At 38.5% G+C, this 15,895-nt stretch overlaps 1 protein-coding gene across 5 annotated transcripts in view; it reads left to right on the top strand.

Annotated features, from left to right (window-relative positions):
• Positions 1-15,895, top strand: part of SLC44A5 (solute carrier family 44 member 5) — a 334,991-nt gene that overhangs the window by 173,609 nt on the left and 145,487 nt on the right. The window lies entirely within an intron of this gene.

Below are 15,895 nucleotides of genomic sequence, written 5' to 3'. Positions count from 1 at the left end.
ATACTCCATTGTGTAAATGTACCAAAGTTTCTTAATCCAGTCATCTACTGATGGGCATTTTGGTTGTTTCCAAGTCTTAGCTATTGTGAATAACGTCCACTGGCATTTTCTTAGCCCAAGCTACAATCACCTCTCACCTAGAAGGCTGCTCTAGTACTCTGACTGGTCTCCTTGCATCGTTTGTATTTCTTTCCCTTCATTCCCCACACTGCAGCCAGACTCATCTTTGAAAAATACACATTATTCCCCTGCCTGGAACTCTTCAATGGCTTCCCATTGATGTCACAGGACAGAAGAAAATCCTTGTCCACAAGGCATCACACAAAGCCTTCTACCTACTATTCCTGCCTTCTCTCTTAACACTCTGCCTTTTCTCTTTTTTTCTTTCCGATGATGTTTGACTTTTACCAGGTCCTCTAATGTGCATGATTTCTTCTTCCTCATAGGCTTCATACATACTGTTCCCTCTGCCTGGAACACTCATCCTTCTCAACTTGGGCCTATTTAATGCCTGACTATCTCTCAACACTTAACGCAAGCTTTCCTTGACTCTTGAAGTGAGTTAGGTTTCCTTGTTTTATGCTTTTATAGCACCTTTTACCTCTTCTTTATGGCATTTCAACACAATTGTAACTCAATAATTAATTGTAATGTAGTTGCTTGTGTCCTTCTCTTACTAGCATGTAAGCTGCTTTTATAGTAATTATTTTACTATACTATTAAATTGCTATATTATTATTATTAAAATAAATTATTTTAATTTTTAAAAGGCTGTGTCTATCTTATTCCTTGTTAACTCTGGTGCCTTGTACAGTGTTTTCAATAAAGTAGGTACTCAGTAACTATTTTTGAATCGAATGGTCCTTTGAAAGGATTACTGGTGTAGTCAAGCCTACACAGAGAGGAATAGCGCAGTCCAGAACAAAAAGCCTGAGCTGGTATAGCAAATCCAAACCTGATCTTGACCCAGGCGTGGTCGATGAGTGTCTAACTAGGAAAGAGAATAGTGGGAACCAAGAACAATTAGACAAAGCATGGACTTTGAGCACAGGACGTTTTTGACAACTCACAAGTTTCGGTTGAAAGCCAGGGGGATGGAGTAATGAATCCAGGTCTAGCCCCGCAACAAAAGAAGCTGATGGAATAAAGGTGAAAGAATCAGATTTTCTTCTGATTGCTGGGCTCCATTATCCATATTCAAAATGGGTTGCATCAGACATTGACACAAAGGAGACACACTAAGATAACAGATAAAGGAATAAGAGTAAGACTGGCCACACATGGTGGAAAGCTAAGGATAGTCTAGCTTTCAGATCATGTAGGGTACCTGGGACTCTGTTTATCCCTAGCTACCTGGCTTTTTGGCATGAGCAACAGAGTATTTTTGAAACCAACCTGCCACCTTGCTAGTGGGAAAGGGATTCCTAAAAAAATGTACCCCCGGACTTGGGTCACATTAACTCAGGGATCTGGCTGGAGTGAAAGTTCTAATTTGTAGGGAGTAAATTTTATTGTGGGCTCTTCTATGGGGGTCAGGACAGGAAGGAGCTATCCCAGATACCCATGCTTAGCCAGGTAAGAGTCTACAGTAGAGAGCAAGAAAGTTGTAGGACCTGAAAGTTTTATAATCCAGTTGATAAATGTTTATTGAGCACCTTATATGTGCCAGGTATTAATGATTCCATAGTGATTTAGACAGGCATTAAGTAAACATACAACATCTCAGATAACAAAAAATTGATGTCAAATTTTATAAATAATAATAGTCTAATTGCACAAATTAATTTTACGTATAAAAAAATATCAACAAAGACTGTTTTTTGCTGGGTTTGTAGTCTGCACATGTGGATGCACATAGTAACTTATGAAAGGAAGAAGAATATAGAATAACAGACTCTAAAATATTGGGTTATTGGAAAAGTCATGATGTATTTTTTCTATGGTTTTCGTTGCAAAAATGCATCATGACTTTTCCAACAACCCAATATATATGCTTATAGATATGATAGTTATTAGAATTATTGATGTGTATGTTGATATCAAAGGAGACATTTTGGAAAAACCTTTCCTGCTTCTGGCTTGCCTGATGCAGACCTCTAGAGCAGAGATAGGAATAGACTCCACTCTAAATGCCATCTTTGATTTAATAGACTGTAGCTGCCTGTAGTGCTGTGCTGAAGAGGATTCTGAGGCTGTGAGTGGGCTTAAGGCATACAGCTGTGATTTAAATATTTGACATGAGCCCAGGATGTAGTTAGGGAAGCACTCGTGTCACAAATTGGTAACAGCACTTACCTTCCCCCCACCAACTAAATGAAATAGATTCTTTTATTTATTTATTCAACAAACAATTACTGAATGTTTAGATCTACCTGGCACTGTGCTATACACTGGAGATACAAAGATAAAAGTACATAAATGTGGTATTTTAAAAACTTATAGTTAAGCAAAACAAAATTATAATGTTACCCCATTAAAAAAAAAAGCCATGTCTCTATGTTTGAATAGTATTGCAAAATGCTACATTTTATTTCTATTTTTTCCTCATCCAATTCTAGTGAATAAAATCTGCTCAATTTAATTAAATACTGAAGGTAGGCTGGGAACTGTCATTCTTGACTTATTTGGAGTTCAAAGTGAAAAATCTTGCAAAATTCACAAATCACAGTGAGTTGTCATCCAAATGAGAATATTTATCTAAGGATATGGGCTCTAAACTAACAATTATATTTTGGTACATATTTAAAATTCCCACAGCAACAACAACAACAATAAAATATATCATTGTGGTGTGGCAGCTGTTCAGAACAAAGTGGAAACATATTCCAGGATAAAATGTCCTCCTAAGAGTGTATCTGTGTACTCGTATGTATATATATATATATATATATATATATATATATATATATATATATATATATATATAATGATCTCTTTCTATTTCTTTGTCTTTGTTTTCCTCTTACATCTCCTTCCCCCACATTGTCATCTGTCTCCCCCTCCCCAGGTCAGACCAGAGTTTTCATGTTTTCAATTGAGGATCATGGTTCGGTTCCCTTTTTACATGGTGACTGGATTCTGTTATGCACCAGTGTCTGTGAAAGAGAGAAGCCCTCACTCTCTCCTTTTGTGATTGTTTAATCCTTTTCTTATCTTCAGTACATCACATACTTGGTAGCTCATGCTCATTAGCGTGCACTCTTTTTCTTTTCTTTATCCACTACCTGAACTGAAGCATGGCTAGTTTTGCCTCTGACCTTTAGAGGAAGCAATATCACTGGACATTCTCCAAAGTTAGATGAATCTATGTGAAGTGATCATGAGGCTGACCTTCAGAGGTCTCTTGAAGGTCGGGGAATTGACTAGTATCTAGGCACCAGACAGATTTTTCAAACCTACCTCATGGGCCCTATTTAACGTCATTGCACTTCCTCCTTAACTCTCTAAAGATGCTTAAGCTAATAGAATGAACTAGGATTGTTAAGTACTATTTCTTTATTGAATCAGCTTTCTGGTCTCATGAACCTGGGTAAAACTCTGACGTTGACTATGCTTCTGACATTCAAAAATGGGCTCTGCCAGCAGTCCAATTCAAATCCCCAAAGTGGTTAACTTCTGTACTATGTACTTCAGACAGCTCACTTCCCCATGTCTTGTAATGGTGATACCCCTATATACTGTTGTTGCCTCAAGAAATGAGATAAAATTCTTATTCTCACCAGACTGCAAACTAGTCAAGGGCAGAACAGGGTCTTGCGATTTCATTGTGGCCCTAGTGCTACACTATTAGTACAGCACAGGTGCTCAAGAAACTTGAGTGAATAAAACAATACTCGGTCAAAACTATTTTAATTTAAAATAGTGCATAAATGTAACAAGCACCATTTCTACAGCTTCCTCCTTCAAAACACCATGCAGTAATTTGCAAAATCAATGATATCAATTTTCCACAAACCGTTAAGAATCCTTTTCAAACTTGTGATTCTATAGGCAGCTGTTAGGTTGTCTTCCACCCAATTTCTACCTATTCTTCTCCCACCTGCCCCACCACATCATTATGACATATAACAGAGGCTGATACGGAAAGAGATTGCTCATTCAAAGGCTAGTGCTGACCTGGACAAAGGAAGTGAATCCTGGAGGCATGGATTTATATAGGAGGATGTTGCTTACGATGATATCACGTGGATCTTCCTCATTCACTGAACGCTTGGTCTTTTTTGGGGGGGTGGGGCAGAGGGAAAAAGAGATAAACTCTTTTTAAAAATCACAAATGGAAAGAGACAATAGTATATGTTTGAAAACATGACTTGCTTCATAAATAACAGTAGCAAGTAATTAATTGCAGAAAGAATTCAGAAATGGCACAATTACTGCCAAACCTAGCCTTTGTTTACCTCTCCTTTTCTGCCATCCATCATCTGGATGCCACAGTTTCTGTGAGGATATAAGGTATCCAATTTCCCCCTAAAATGTATAGCGTGTTACACTAATTCACACTACAGCATTAAAGACATCTGTTAAAATGTCTTTAAGAGAGGACTTCAAGTGGGACACATTATATCTCTCTGAGTATCTGAAACAAGAATGGGTTAATTTAGTAGAACATTTAAAGGGAAGAAAAGGTGAAAAAAGTGAGTTCAAGAATTATGGAAAATAAAAATACCCATGTATATGTATATATATTACATATATGTGTGTGTATACATGTATGTATGCATTTGTGTGGAGGCAGATATTCATCAGAGTGACAAAAGCTCCTAGACAATCAAGTGGGTAAACCTTGAAACAGCCTTGGGCCAAAGCTGCTTGGAGCATGATTCTATTGGGAACTTTGGGAGACTCCTCGTATACATACAAGTAAATATTAATCTATTTACTATTGTAGTATTCTGGTTTTGGAAGGATGCCATTGAGTATATTTTGAGGTGCACATCTTTTCTTTATAGTTCAGGCTATTTCAAGAAATATCAGTGATTTAAAAAACAACCTCTTCCTTATCGGTCATCCTTTATTTTCCTCCACCTGTTTTATTTTCATGTGGCAGCATCTTCTGGAGCTCCTGTGTTCTATAAGGAAGGGCGTTAGCATCCATCCATGATCTATCACATGACAGACGCTGTGACAAGCGTGTCAGCATCGTGTCCTTTAGTCGTTACGACAGCCCTGTGTTAGAGCTCCCTGCCACTCTACAGATAAGGAAACAGATGCAGCACACTTGTCCCAGGTCACAGAGGGAGAGGGGGCAGTGCTGGGCCATGTCTCTCTAGTGCCACAATGGCCATGCAGGAAGCAAAGCTTGATCTCACTTGTCAGAAATGTGTTTCTTTTTCAGGTTATGAGTTTTTAAACCTTCTACATTCCATAAAAAACATACATCAATTCTAATTACTAAAGTGTAGGGCTGAACTTCCTCTTCCCTGTAACCATTCTGTAGCTTTTGATTTTGTAAACTTGGGTCATCTTTAGGGTCATCTTTCATTCTCTGGGTGAAGCGCTTTATGTGTGCACCACGTTTTCTGGCCCTTTCTCTCTTGACTTTCTCTGGGCCTTCTCTAACGTCACTATATTTCTTCTTAAAATCATGTTTACTAGAACTGCAAAAAATGTTACTGATGTATGGGATAATTGTTTTTATTTTGTTTTCTTGTGAGTGGGATGCAGCTATCAAAGTAGCAGTGTCTCACACGTTTGTGTCTTCCCACAGTGTCAGACTTTGTCAGAAAAAAGCATGGATCTAGTCCTACTGACTTGGTTTACCACGGGCATTAACGAAGGCTCTGGCCAGAGGATAGCCTCCAATGTTGAGACAGAGCGGTTTCACGCAAGAGGGTCACACAGGTTTGCAAGCAATAGGGTTAGGCAAGGCAAACAGAGTCTTACCAAAGAAGGATGAGAGAGAGCGTCCGATGTCCAGAGAGAGAGTCCCTATGGTGCTGGGGTGTGTAGCCTCAGGGCATCAGGCTGGGCTGGTGAGATGGTCAGGAGGCAAACTTCAAGGGCTCCATTTGGGATGAGTGCACATGCGCCTGTCAGCTCATTAGTTGTGGCCTGAGCAATGAACTGTCAAAAAGCTCTGATTTTATGCTCAAGACTGGGTGCAGTGCACCCATCTGCAGTCCAATAAAGCCATCCAGATGGTCACACTCCACCCTGCATCTGGAGTTATCTGGTTAGGGCATTATTGGGTACGCCTTTCACGTGATGCTCCGGCATGACTGTCACTTTGTGACTGACATAGCTATCAGAATTATTAGAGTCCATTTTGTGTTCATAACTAATGCTCTATACATGTTTCCAGGACCTGACCACGATGCCCAGAATACTGTTACCTTTTTGGACTCAGCAGCAATTCTTTTCTGGAGAATATAAAAGGGTACAGATGATACTCAGCAGCCTCTGGTCCATCACAGACCTCAGGTGCTTGAGCATCTGTTTCTGCAAGGACATCTCGGTAGGGAGCAACTGGGCCCTTTTATATGACAGTCAAGTATGTCCCTTTGCCCTCCCTTCCTGCTTCTTCAGAGTGTCCTTCACTCAGCCGCTCAGCCAGTGTCCTTCAGCCATGCTGATCTGTTTCAGTTCCTCACAGCTGCCAAGCTCCTGCCCATCGCAGGCTCTTTGCCCATCTGTGTCCTTTCTCAAGACTGCCAACCACCATGACAGCTCTTACGCATCCTTTAAATTTCAGATAAATACTACCCTCACGCCTTGTGCTTCTTCTTCATAGCATCTATCATATCACACTTGCAAGTAAGTAATTGTCGGTGTGCTTATTTGCTTAAGGTCTATTATTTTGATGCATGATGCACAACTTCAGGAGGACAGGGGTTCCCTCAGTCACCTGCGTAGCCTTAATGCCTAGCATAGTATTTGATTCCCAGTAAGAGGTCAGTGAATGCTTTCTGAATGAATGAGTAAATTAAGGAAGGAATTAATGAGCCTGTGGACAAAGTTGTATCCATTCCCCGGGTCCAGTTCTCCGCTTCAGCAAGGAGTTTATAACCGGCCTCTTTCTCAGATGATATAGACTTAGCATCACATCTGTCTTGGGCTTGCAGACTGCCAGGTCTCTGTAGTAGGAGTCAGTGAGGAGGGTAAAGTGGGGAGCCAGGACAGTGAAAATGAAGTCAGCTACTGAGGCTGACTCCGCACAAGCAGCCGCCTGGTCCCTTGTAGTGTCCTGGGTATGCCATGTTCAGGCATAGTTTGGGTAAGCAACAGCACGAGAGGACATCCAATTTGGCAGGCAGGGCAGAGCAGGGGTGGTAACAGCCATCAGAAAGTGCTGGAAATTCAGATAAATGGCAGCATCATGGCTCTGGGCATTCTCTCTCTTCATACCTATCCAAGCCAGGAAGCTGGAGTACTGAACAGGATCCAGTCCCTGAGGCTGGCAAGAGTGAAGCAGGACCTCAGGGTCAAAGCCAAGCAGTTGAGCTCAAGAAAGAAAACAGAGCCCCGGACAATGCAACTAAGGCAGAAGCCCAAGCTTTCCCGCTGATGGGCCCACACAGTGGGAGAGCACAGGCAACTAACAGGAATGCTGGAACTTTCATGGAGCCCAAAGGTTCCATGGCTGCTGGAATTTCTCCCCAGCACCTGCAACCCTGGGGGTGGACAGAAGTTAGGCTCCTACTGGGAAATGTCAGCATTTGGATTTAATTCCTGAATATTCTACTCACTAGCTGTGTATTCTGGGTACTAAAATAATGGGCTCTGTGGGAAGGGCCATGCACTTCCATTTCAATACCTAATTCTTTTAAAAATTAAAATAATTTATTTTAATAATAATATAGCAATTTAATAGTATAGTAAAATAATTACTATAAAAGCAGCTTTATGCACATTGTAGAAAGTTAGAAAATACTTTGAAGTAAAATTAAACAAAATAAATAAACACCATATTCCAATCACCCCCAGATACATCTTTCTCATATTTCCTTCCATATCTATAATTTTTTTATAAGAAAGAGATTTTTCTTTACATGCTGTTTGCTATGTGCTTTTTTTTTAGTAAATAATTTCTACTTTTCCAGTTTGACAAATGTTAATTTTATTCATTCTATATTCAGATTTTCCCAGTTGTTCCTCAAAAAATGTCTTTATAGCATTTTGTCCAAACTGGGACTTAATCCAGGGATAGACCTTCCATCTGGTGGGTATGTCCCTTAAGGCTCTAATTTTTTAATTAGCATAGTTTTTTTTCTCTTAATACTGACCTGTTATCCTGCCAGTTGTCATTACAGAAAATCTCACTTTCTGGATTTGTTAGGTTACTTCCCACGGATATTATTTATATTGTTTCTTTACCTCCTGTATGTCCTATAAAGTGTAAGTTAATTCTAAATAATTGGTGGATTCCTATTAAACATTTTTGGATCAGAATACATTCTGGGTGTGTTGTATAAACTCTACTGCAGCACATCAGGGAAACAATATCTGGTTGACCCACCATCAGTGATGCTGAGTTTGAATATGGGACTAGTGTCCTGTTCTTTGTAAAAAGATTCCAGACTGACACAACCAGAACATAATTCTCTCATCAATTTCCAGCCTGACTCCATTCATTGCCATTGCCACTCCCTCCTCCAACCAGTGCTCATCCCGCTTATGTACCTTTCATGCAAGAAAGACAAAAGGGATTGAAGTGGGTAAAAGACACAGCATTCAAACTGGGAAGGGAAGCCCACTGGCTCCCATCTTTAAATACATGCTGATTCTACTCAACTAGACGTAAGTAGCAGGATGCATATCCAGGAGCTTATCTCACTTCCGATTCCAGTCTTCCCAGCTGTTGCCAGGATCAGAATAACTTGGCTTTGGTGTCTATACACACCGCAAGGCAGTCTACATAAGCTAGGAATATTGTCACAAACAGCTTTTTAAAAAGACATACGCTTATACAGAAAGCTGGCTCAACTATTTTGTAAACTAATGACACCAAAAAACAGAACTTTGATTTTCTTTTTAAAAAACCCACTGTGCAAAATCTGGGAAGACAAAGTCAGAATTGCATTGTATGATATTCAGTCTGGGAAATAGAAGAACGGCACCTAGGCCCTACTTCTCTTTGCTTTGTTTTGTTAAATAATAAAACTATGCAGCCTTGGTCAAATACTTTCACAGCTCTGAGTTTCCATAGTCCCCATCTGTAAAATGGGGATAATGACATTTACAGTGTATGGTTGGTGTAAGGATTGAGCTATGTATGTGAAGCATCTAAATGTATCACAGTGAGTAGCCTATTCTCTTCTCCCGCGTTTGCTAGGGCGGGTATACTGATGTGTTTCGCGTTTGCTAGGGCGGGTATACTGATGTGTTTCCTGCTGTGCCCAGCACTCATTCCAGCTGAGCCTGGGCTTACAGGTAGAGTTCATTAGTGTATACAACTGTGGAAGCTTGTGGAAGATCAGAGTAGGGGGCTCAAGATGGGGGATAACCCACTCTTATTGTATGAGCTAGCATTTGATTAGAAATGGTACGCTGTTGAGCCTTTTTCCAAAACCACTATGGTGTGTGATTTTTAAAATGTGACCACAAATCTCAAATTCTGTTGTTTTTTAGTATATTTGGGATAAAAGCAAGTCTAGCCACTTAGGGTCCAGGAACAGGAATGAAGCAGTTAGTGTTGGATCTTAATATTTTATTCTATCTTTCAGGCGCTAAGCCGTGCACAGACATGCTTTTAGTCTAATAAAACCATTGAGAGATGGCCATTCTTATGATATTTGGGGGGCTTTAGTTGGCTTTGTGAAGGGTAAATCTGAAACCTATATGTCTCTAATAAAATAGCTGGGAAGTCAGATAGTGCTTAGCATCCTAATGAATCCAGCATTTTTATGTTACATGGCAGGACATGTCCTGAAAAACTTTATGAATAGTCTTTATTTTTGTCATAACTTTGATAGTACTAGAGACTAGTAGTTGTACCAGCTACAAGTGGACGCTAGAGCCACGCAGACCTTAGTTTGAATTCCAGACCCACCCTCCCCACCCTTCCCACTCCTCTCCCCCTCCCCTGCCCCCCCTACCCTGCCCTATGTACTAGCAGAGAGACTGTAAGCAAAGATTAGATCCTAAGGTTCACATTGCCTCTGGAAACCTCACCTTTTCATTTGTAGAAGAGAGTTGACTACTGTGACTACAGCAATGGTTATTGTGAGTATTAAATGAGATGATATAAATGAGATAATATAAATATGCACAATACATAGTGCAGAGTAAGTGTTCAAAGATTGCTTTAATTACCATCATTATTTTTTCCAAGTGAACACAGTTTGCAAATGTACACTTTTCCTAGAACCTTCATCCCAACTCTGACTCTCAGTTATTTACTATTGTTAGATTGATGGGAAGCATGATGGTTAGACCAAGTATTTTAATTTCTACCCATCAGGTCTACAGTTGGAATTCTTTTCAACAGCTTTCATTATGGGTTGAGAAGTCTGATAAAGTACTAGAGAATAAAGTGTTCATAGAAAGTATTGATATTTTTGTTTCACATATGTATGGGATTATTTGAACCTTAAAGCCTTAAGGTGCTATCGTTATTCATTATGGAGTTTACCACCTCCCCCACCCCAAAAAAGTAATCATGAATTGTATCTTCCAAATTGAATAGGTTGTATTAATAGCTACCATATTGGAGCTTCTGTTAAAGCAAAAAAGCCACATGTGATGTGATTAAAGTGTGGCTGCTGAATTCGAATTAAATCTCTTTTCTCTAATCTACACTGGCTATTAAAGGTATATAATGAATGGGCTGGCTGAATGGCTCAGTTGCTTAAGAGCTTGCTCAAGAGTTTGAGCTCTGAGCAACAGGGTCCCCAGTTTGATTCATGGCCTGAGCTGAGCTGCCAACAGGTGGCAGGATGGCTCAGCTAAAAAAAAGTTTTTAAAAAGGTATATAATGAATGTTAAGATTTTCATGACTAATGTGTCTTCTGAGTTTTATACAGTAACACGAAGTGAAAGTAAGCAAAGTGCTTCATTTCTTGGGATTTAATTTTTCTGAACTGTGCATATCATCTACATTGTACAAGACGTGGATGAAAACGGAAGTGATAATAGCTTTACTCCCACACCCCCAAACTTCTTAATTCTAGCACCTTCATGCAATTTTTTTTAACTTCTTAAGATTAAATGCTCATTATTAGTGGCTTTGGGTGTTATTAAGTATCAGTTCAGCCAGTCCAATAAGTCACCATCCCCTACAAATAAAGATGTTTGCTTTGTGCTTTTTCCTAGAAAAACCATCAGAAAGTTACTTAGAAGCCAAGAAATATGATAAGTCATAGTCTGAGTGTTAAGTGCTAACAGTCTAAGACACCTTCATGGCAGTCTATTAAGAAATACATGATTCTTTCAAAATCTAGAAACACTTAAATATTTGTTTAGTAAAGACTAATTGACGATGAAGATATTTTGGGTCCTTCTTTCTAGTGGCTGATTTCTCCCTCTCATTAAATTTATAAAAGAATCCCCCAGGAGAAACCTCATATAGCAACTGATGTTTCATTACCTCAGTTTACCCCATCCATCTGATTTTCTTCCCATCCTTCCATCTCAGCTTATGACCTTGACACATGTGTCCTATTCCAATTTCTTTTTCTGATAAAGAGCTCCATTGTCAGACCTCTTGGTTGTCTCATGACACTCCGAATGTCTTACCCAGTCCTCTTCTTTTTGTGACACCTGGCTCACTCCTCAGTCAGCCCCTTATACTTGAGTCTTGTGACTCAGAGTGATCTGTAGGCCAGCAGTATGGGCATCACCTAGGATTTTGTTAGAAATCTAGACTCTAAGGCTCTGCCCAAGACTTACTGAATCAGAATCTGCATTTTCACAAGGTCCTCAAGTGATTCATGCGCAAGTGAAAGATTAAGCAGCACTGGCTTCAAGAATTGTTCTTCCTGGCATGAAAAAGTAATGTCACCCCAATGAATTTAATTTTTTTTAAAAAGTAATAAAAGGCATCTAAATCAGAAAAGAAGTAAAACTGTCACTATTCACAGATGACATGATACTATTTATAGAAAACCCTCAAGACTCCATCAAAAAACTTAAAACTAATAAATAAATTCAGTAAGTTGCAGGATACAAAATCAATATACAGACATTTTTTGGTGTTTCTATATACTAATAACGAGCTATCAGAAAGAGAAATCAAGAAAGCAATCCCATTTACAGTTTCATTGAAAAGAATAAAATACCCAGGAATAAATTTAACCACAGGAGGAAAAGACCTATACACTGAAACTATAAGACACTGATGAAAGAAATTGAAGAAGAAAAATAGATGGAAGGATATTTCATGCTCATGGATTAAAACAATTAATAGTGTTAAAATGTACTACCGAAAGCAATCTAGAGATTTAGTGCAATGTACATCAAAATTCCAATGGCATATTTCAAAAATTAGAACAAATAATCCTGGAACCACAAAAGATTCCAAATAGCCAAAGTAATCTTGAGAAAGAAGAACAAGGCTGGAAGTATCATGCTCCCTGATTTCAGACTATATTACAGAGCTATAGTAATCAAAACAGTGTGGTATTATCATAAAAATAGACACATAGATCAATGGAATAGCACTGATAGTCCAGAAATAAACCCACACATATATGGACAATTAATTTATGTCAAAGGAGCCAAGAACATACAATGAGGAAAGGACAGTCTCTTCAATAGGTGATACTGGGAAAACTGGACAACTACATGCAAAAGAATGAAACTAGACCATCTTACACTTCATACAAAAATTAACTCAAAATGATTAAAGACTTGAATGTAAGACACAAAACCATAAAATTCCTTGGAGAAAACATAGGTGGTAAGCTCCTTAATATTGACTTTAGCAATGTTTTTGTGGGTCTTACTACAGAGGCAAAGGGAACAAAGCAAAATTAAACAAATAGGACTACATTAAACTAGAAAACTTTTGCACAGCACAGAAAACCATCATCAGAATGAAAAGGGAAACTACTGAATGGGAGAAAATATTTGTAAATCATACATCCAACAAAGGGATAATATCCAAAATAGATGAAGAACTCATAAAACTCAACAACCCCCCAAAACAAACAAACAAACACCCCAATTAAAAAATGGGCAGAGGATCTGTATAGACTCCTTTTTCCCCCAAGGAAGACAGTTGGATGAGCAACGGGCAGATGAAAAGATGCTCAACATGACTAATTATTAGGAAAATGTAAATCAAAACCACCATGAGATATCACCTCACACCTGTTGAATGGCTATCATCAGCAAGACGAGATGATAGGATGTGGAGAAAAGGGAACCTACATACACTGTTGGTGGGAAGGTAAATTGGTATAGCTGCTATGGAAAACAGGAGATTCCTCAAAAAATTAAAAATAGAACTTCCATATGACCCAGCTATTCCACTTCTGGGTATTTACCCAAAGAATATGAAAACACTACATTGAAAAGATAAATGAACCCCCATGTTCAATGCAGCATTATTTACAATAGCCAAGATATGAAAACAACCTAAGTGTCTATCCATGGATGAATGGATAAAGAAAATATTACACACACACACGCACAATGGAATGTTATTCAGCCATAAAAAAAAAAGAATTAAATTACCTGAAACTAATACAATATTGAATATCAACTGTAATTTAAAAAATAAAAAAAATGTTAAAAGAATTGAATCTTGCCATTTGCAAAACTATGGGTGGACATCCAGGGAATTATGCTAAGTGAATAAATCATATAGAGAAAGAAAATGCTGTATAATCTCACTTGTATGTGGAATCTAACAACAAAACAAAAACAAGACAAGCTCATAGACACAGAGAACAGATTGGTAGTTACCAGAGACAGGGGTTCAGTGGTGGGCGAAATAAGTGAGCGGTCAATTACATGCTGAAGGATGGTAACTGGACTTTTAGTGGTAATCACTACAGGTGTTGAATTATAAGATTGTACACCTGAAATTTATATAATGTTATGTACTAATTGCACCTCAATTAAAAGCAAAGGGACAAAAGGAAACTTGAAGGTGAAGGGTACATTTATTACCATGATTGTACTGATTGTACATATATCATGGATATATGCCTATGACCAAATTCATAAAATTGTATACACATTAAATATGTGCAGTTTTTTGTATATCAGTTATACTGCAATAAAGCTTTAAAAAAAGAAAAAAATAGAAAAGAATAAAAAAGAATTGTTTTTCCTTTATGCACTCTTATTGTCTCTGAGATGCACAAATAAGTACTTTTTCTGCTGTGACTTTCAACATTACTTAGATTCCAAATCCTCAACTAAAAAGATTATTGTGTATGTGCTTTCCTGCCTCTGTTCTCAAAGCTCCTTCGTGACTCTTATGTACTTTAATTTTACCTGTGTAGATTCTGTGGTTTGTTTCTACACTTGTATAGCATTTTATAGTTTTCAAAGTTTTTTTATGCAGATTTTGTTATTTGATCACATATGATCCTATAAGGTAGAAACGTAGGTAATATAATCTTTTATAGAAGCTATTTCATAAATTTCCATTTGTGATTTTTTTTCTAACCTTAAAGGTGAAAAATGTATCAGCAGATGTTGTTTTTGCTGTCTTGGGAAAAAAGAAGCCAAGACTTTTCAGGCTATCAGTTAGTTATTCTAACTCAAAATGAATCATGATTCAAAATCATGTTTTACTGCTTAGCATGATCAGTTATATATGTTCATTCATAAACTATGTCTTCTTAATTAGGATAAAGTAATTAGGCCTATAACAAAACCCTCACCTTTCTGACAAGATCTTTGAGATAAATGAGCCAGTGCAGAATAAGCACTCCATTTCTATAGCATAGCCTATGGAGAGAGGGACCACTGAGCACTGCTTCTGCTGGATGGATCGGAGTCAAACAAAGGGGAAAAGTCCAGCATATAATAGGATATTGCCTTGAGACCCTATGCAACTTCCATTCTCCAAGAGAAGGTATATGCGGGGAAATTCACTGCTGAACCATGGCCCAGGAAGAACTGTTGATTTTGCATTCCCTGAAAGTGCATGTATACTGAGGGAAACACTTCCAGATACTAAGAGTGTAGAGCCCAGGATTTAGGGACAAGTGGGTAAATAGGTGTTGCATGTGGATTTGGTGCCATTTTGGTCTTTTGTCTTTGATCCATTCGCGCAACAGTTTATACTTCCTTTTCAGAGTCCTATGTTAAAAGAATGCTTAACTGTTGACAATATGGCTGAACTTGGGAGAATTGGAGTATTGTTGAGGTTAGCCCATAGAAAACATTCTTCAACAGCCTCCTGTTCCCAAGAGGCTGAGAAGCAGAGAAGCTGGAGACTTGATCTCATGTGTCCCACCTTCTGTACTCTTTTTTTAATTATTATTATTATTAAATGTATTGGGGTGACATTGGTTAGTAAAATTATACAGGTTTCAAGTGTACATTTCTATAATAGGTTCTATAATATATTATATGTGTGTTTACCACCCAGAGTCAGTTCTCCTTTGGCTTTAGCTCAAGCAGTTACTTCATCATGTCTGAGTGCTAACCCCGACCATCTCCGCTCCTCTTACAAGGAAGGGGAATCCTCATCCTCCTGAGGCTAGTACCTCCTCAAGGACCTTGCAATGAAATGATCCCTTCTTCCCTCTACACCATTCCCATACCTTAATATCAGCCCCTGAAATTTTTTTTAAAGCCCCCATTAACCCCCTCATCATCTTCCAACCACCACCCTATTTCTTTGCTTTCTCTCACAGAAAACTCAAAAGAGTTATCTACAGACATTGACTCTACCTTCTTCCCTCCTACCCTCTCATCACCCTCTACCATCTGGAACTGTATCTGCACTGCCTTATGAAACAGCTTTTCATCCAAGATTCATAAACTTATATCTCCC

This window comes from Hipposideros armiger, unplaced genomic scaffold, assembly GCF_001890085.2.
Source record: "Hipposideros armiger isolate ML-2016 unplaced genomic scaffold, ASM189008v1 scaffold_84, whole genome shotgun sequence".
Taxonomy (NCBI): domain Eukaryota; kingdom Metazoa; phylum Chordata; class Mammalia; order Chiroptera; family Hipposideridae; genus Hipposideros; species Hipposideros armiger.
This window is presented reverse-complemented; position numbering and strand designations above follow the sequence as displayed.